Consider the following 5,934-nt stretch of genomic DNA (forward strand, 5'->3'; position numbering starts at 1 on the left):
TATGAAAGAGCCGTTAAAGGAAATTTATTAGTACCAATATACAGGTGCGAGAGTTTCAATGAAATTAAGAAGAGAAAAGGATGCAAAACACGTACAAATATAACTCTGGGAGGTCCTTTAGAAACTGAACAAACACAGGGTATATTTTATTTCAAAACAAATGAAACAACTCGATATTTAAATTAAAAAATTAATAATAACAATTTGTGAAATTTAATTTTGAGTTTTGATTTTTCAATGGTCTTAGATTTATTTGGTACTACTTACATTAAGACCGAAAAGTTTTCGGAAATTCTCATTTAAAATTCGCGCGCTGTATATTTTTCGATATTTTAAGTTTATGTAGTTTGGCAGCTGTAACGACACTTTTGGTGACGTTCAAAAATTTTTAGTTTTTTGCTGGGGTATCCTCAGCCGTCGTCCAGAGTCGTGACAATATATTTATAATTTTGCCGAGACGTTGGTTTTAGAAGGAAACAGAACGTGATTTATATGTATAAATTATATATATAACTTTATTATTTCATAAACTTATGATTAACAAAGTTTAATTAAAATTCATTGGAAACATTTCTAATAATAAATAAAAAAAATTATGTTGATGCCAAAATTTCCCACTTCTCCATATACTCCTTGTTAAAAGAATCTTAGCAAAACCCGTGTGACTTCTTAAGCCCCTCTTCTGTTGTTAAAAAAAATAAACAAAACGTTTCCTCCGTGCTGTAAAAAACTATTTGACCGAATAAGCCAGGTTAAAAAAATATACATATAAGACAGGAAAGGAATTTTACACTACGTTTGACTCAAAGAACCAGATTTGTGGCACAATGTGCCAGATGACCAATAGGCCAGTGTACTTGTTTCAGGAAAAAGTAAAATTTCAAGTTTGGTAAAATTTACCAGAAGGCCCAATGAGCCAGAGTACTTGCTCTTTCACTTGTCGCAACCCAAGTCCCCTACTATACGAAATGCGCCTCCTTTTATATCGAGTATACCGAAGCTTTTTGGTGTAGCGTACCGGTATTCTTTGCTGTACTTGACTTCGCCGTGAAGTTGAACTTTGTGTTCTACTGTTTTCCCACTTCTTCTGTTTCGCCGTGATTTTTAGTACTTTTACTACGCGCCGTGTTTCTTTCGTGTGTGTTTTGTTTTCCTTTAACTTATATTATATTATTAAAAAATAAAGTGTATTAATACTGCAAAACAAGGTATTAAATATGCATATATATTTTGTGAATTTAATATTATCTAAATGTGAACAGAAAAGAAATATTAAAAGAAGTAAAATTGATGTTGGCGTGCTTAGTTTTGTTTTGTTGTGTTTTGTTTACGCATATAAAAATAAAATTGGACAACCAAAAATGTTAAACTGTTTTGTGTTTTTTTTGTTTACGCAGATAAACTAAAATTGAACAACCACGAGTGTTAAATTGTTTTGTGTTTTGTTTTATTTATATATAATTGTAAAAAAATAGACATTTGTTAAAATTTAAACATGTTTCGCCAATAATTGTTCATTGTTGTTGCGTTTATAAGTGTTCCATTCATAAAAGTTTTAACCAAACGTTAATTTTGTTTTTCGTATATTTTTAGAATTTGCACATTGCATGTAGCGATGCCCGCGGTGCATTGGCATCGAGGATCACAGGTAATGTCCATGATATTTCAAAATAAATATTTTAATTCAATTTTATATTTTCCAGTTAAGTCGCCTTCAGTTATTTTCAAGTGAGTTGTTAGATATATTATGTGTAGTGGTGGCGGTTATTTAACACACAGACTGTGTTTTTCTCTGCTTCTTGTTTTATGTAGCACAGAAATTTACTTTGTAAATTTGTGTCGTTACATTTCCCTCCTTCTTCAGAACAGAAATTAAACTAAAACTTTATTTTAATGACACGTTGATGACCCCTCTTCGGCTAATTTGCACTTGATATTTCTGATTTTCCATTTATCCCTTATTTTCCATATGATACATGCTAATACTTGTGTTACTAATATTCCTTTTAGAACGAGGCTCGATTTCTTTTCTAATCTTTGGACACTTGAAAATCTTTAAATACTCATCTTGGTTTTTGACCTGATGACGGTTATCCTTTCGTTTAAATGTACCTAGACGTTGTGTGAAAATCTCTGGCTTGTTTCCTTTTGTGCTTGGTTTAATGACGTTCAATTTCTCTTGTGGTGACCATGGTTCTTGTTGACTGTCATGCTTGACTGTACCCTTTGCTTGAGTTCCTTGGCTTGGTAGTTCCGTGTTAAGTTTACTATCTGAAACATTGATAACTAATGGACCTAATGAATTCGTAAGTTGTACATGACGATTATCCGATACTGGCTGTATTATAGTAGAATTCCTCTGTAGCGATGTAGTTGATGACGAAGATGATGGTTGACCAGATTGGTGATTATCTCTTGGTGGTGCTCCTCGTGGTGACTGTGGCTGATTAACCGAAGATGGCGGCTGCGGCTCAAGTTCTTTTGGTTGTAACGATGATTTGAAATTACCTTGCGAATGACTCTGTGACGTTTGCGATGATGATTTAAAATTACCTTGTGAATGCCCCTGTGGCGTTTGCGATGATGATTTAAAATTACCTTGTGAATGCCCCTGTGGCGTTTGCGATGATGATTTAAAATTACCTTGTGAATGCCCCTGCGGCTTTTGCGATGATGATTTAAAATTACCTTGTGAATGCCCCTGTGGTGTTTGCGATGATGATTTAAAATTACCTTGTGAATGCCCCTGTGGCTTTTGCGCTGATGATTCTGAACTTGTAGAAGTTGGTAGTACTGGATGATTGACATGTGATGACTCCGGTACTATCATTAAACGTTGTGGCAGTGCTGGACGTGATGATAAGTCATGCTCTTCGATTTGATGCTTTTGCTCTCGTGGTTGCGTATTCTGATTGTAGTTAACTAGCGACTGTTGTGCATATGCTTGTTGATAACATACTTCTGGACTTTCCCTATGAGACGTTGAAATCTGTGGAGGAGTTACGATGTATTTATGAATTGCCTCCTTGTGTGGTTTTTCCTGTAATGGTACTAAGTGTGGTTGTGAATTACTTTGGTGTGGCATGTTTAGCGTTGGTAGTATATTTGTTATTGGCCTACTAATTGCTGTTGCTCGCTTTGCGACTGGTGGAACCGGTTGCTGGTTACTTCTCGGTTGGATATGATGATTCGATTTAATGCTTTGATTTTGGACTATACTTTCTTGCATCAGTTTTGGGTGACTGGATTCTAATTTGACGGGTAAAGATGATTGGGTGGTTGTCGTTCCGCCTGGCGTGACAACCCCCAAAGCGTTTCCCGATGGCCTCTGATGATTTCTGTATGTTGGGTTTTCCCTGCAGCACTCGAACGTTCGACGACCTATAGTACCACAAATCCAACAAAAAAGTCTCCTAGGCTTTGTGCATTCTCGTGCAAAATGATTTCTTTCCCCACATCTACGACAAGCATTACGCACGTCCACCTTTTCGATCTGTGTTCTGTTAATGGCAATCGGTGGTGACCAATCAAGAGTGCATTGGCGTTCTCTACTACTTAGTTGTGTAAGACGTTCGAATTCTTCTGCTAGTTTGATTAATTCTCCCAAGGAGCTAAATTCACGCGGTTTGATCTGGAGCTGATACTCTGGTCTACTATTCCGGTAAATCCGACTTAACTGTTGTCTTTCTGTTAACTCAGCATATCGCATCAACTCTTGTAGTGCCAAGGCATAGTCTTGAAATGACTCCGTCTTCTTCTGGTATTTGTTCCGAATTGTATCTTCTAATTGCTCTAAATAATTAGAAGGCAAGAAAAACTCTCGAACATCCTGAACAAAACTTGACCAGTGTGTCCACTTCCGATTGTTATTCCGGAACCACATTAGAGCTTTTCCTTCCAGTATTTCTGGCATAAGTCTTGGCAGAATGTCTCGGGGAATGTTATAAGTTTCGGAGAGTGTTTCCAAATTTTCCAAAAATGGTAATGGACTTGTTTCACCATTAAAATGTACCTCCCATTTACGCACTTGATTGGCGATTCGCGCTATGTCCTCAAATTTGCTATTCATCATGGTTGGCTCTGGGATGTGTATTTTCGGAGTTTCGATTTCGAAGCCTGGAGGTTTGGGTGAGAGACTGCGATCGTATTTAGTTTCCATGTCCATAATTATGTCTAGTAATTTTTCCGTGTACTCCTCAGTTGCTAGATGATCACGTACACGCTTCCGTAGTTCCTCAACGGTTCCTGATGTACTGACCTTGCTTTCTTCTAGAATTAGAACCAAATCCTCTTTACGCGCTATCGAAATCCATGCTGTTTTGACCATGTTACCTCGTGTACCGTCTAATGACTCTTTGCGTTAAACGTTTGTACACTTATTCGTCCTGTTCCTAGTTCGTTCTTTTCTAAAACAAAATCCCGTTCGTTCTTTTCTAAAACAACGTCCCTGTTCAACGTTCGTTCTTTTCTAAAACCAGGTCCCTGCTCGGGCGCCAATTGTAACGACACTTTTGGTGACGTTCAAAAATTTTTAGTTTTTGCTGGGGTATCCTCAGCCGTCGTCCAGAGTCGTGACAATATATTTATAATTTTGCCGAGACGTTGGTTTTAGAAGAAAACAGAACGTGATTTATATGTATAAATTATATATATAACTTTATTATTTCATAAACTTATGATTAACAAAGTTTAATTAAAATTCATTGGAAACATTTCTAATAATAAATAAAAAAAATTATGTTGATGCCAAAATTTCCCACTTCTCCATATACTCCTTGTTAAAAGAATCTTAGCAAAACCCGTGTGACTTCTTAAGCCCCTCTTCTGTTGTAAAAAAAATAAACAAAACGTTTCCTCCGTGCTGTAAAAACTATTTGACCGAATAAGCCAGGTTAAAAAATATACATATAAGACAGGAAAGGAATTTTACACTACGTTTGATTCAAAGAACCAGATTTGTGGCACAATGTGCCAGATGACCAATAGGCCAGTGTACTTGTTTCAGGAAAAGTAAAATTTCAAGTTTGGTAAAATTTACCAGAAGGCCCAATGAGCCAGAGTACTTGCTCTTTCACTTGTCGCAAACCAAGTCCCTGATTATATAAAATGTGCCTCCTTTTATATTGAGCATACCGAAGCTTTTTGGTGTAGCGTACCGGTATTCTTTGCTGTACTTGACTTCGCCGTAAAGTTGAACTTTGTGTTCTACTGTTTTCTCACTTCTTCTGCTTCGCCGTGATTTTTAGTACTTTTACTACGCGCCGTGTTTATTTATTTCGTGTGTTATTCCTCTTTAGTTTATATTTTATTATTAAAAAATAAAGTGTATTAATAATACAAAACTAGGTATTAAATATACATATATATTTTGTGAATTTAATATTATCTAAATGTGGAAAGAAAAGAAGTAAATTAGTAAATAGAAAAAACTAGCGTTGATGTGCTTAGTTGCTGCCGAAGTTTGTTTTGTTTACGTGTATAAAAAAATAAAATTGTACAAACATGAGTGTTAAATTGTTTTGTGTATTATTTTATTTATATATATTTCAAATAGATATTTGTTCAATAATTAAACGTGTTTTCTGTAATAAGTGTTCAGTGTTGTTGTGTTTAGAATTTCTTTACAAGTTTTGTTTTCATTCATAAAATTTGTAACAAACAAATTAAATTTTTTCGTATATTTTAGATTCTGCACATGTATCGATGCCCGCGGCACGTTGGCTTCGAGGATCACAGGTAATGTCCATGATATGTTGAATAACATTTTAATTCAATTTTATGTTTTTCCAGCTAAGCCTACTTCAGTTATTTTCACGTGAGTTAATAAATATATTATGTGTAGTGGTGGCGGTTATTTAACACACAGACTGTGTTTTTCTCTGCTTCTTGTTTTATGTAGCACAGAAATTTACTTTGTAAATTTGTGTCGTTACA

Source organism: Teleopsis dalmanni, chromosome 1 (assembly GCF_002237135.1).
Source record: "Teleopsis dalmanni isolate 2A chromosome 1, ASM223713v2, whole genome shotgun sequence".
NCBI lineage: Eukaryota > Metazoa > Arthropoda > Insecta > Diptera > Diopsidae > Teleopsis > Teleopsis dalmanni.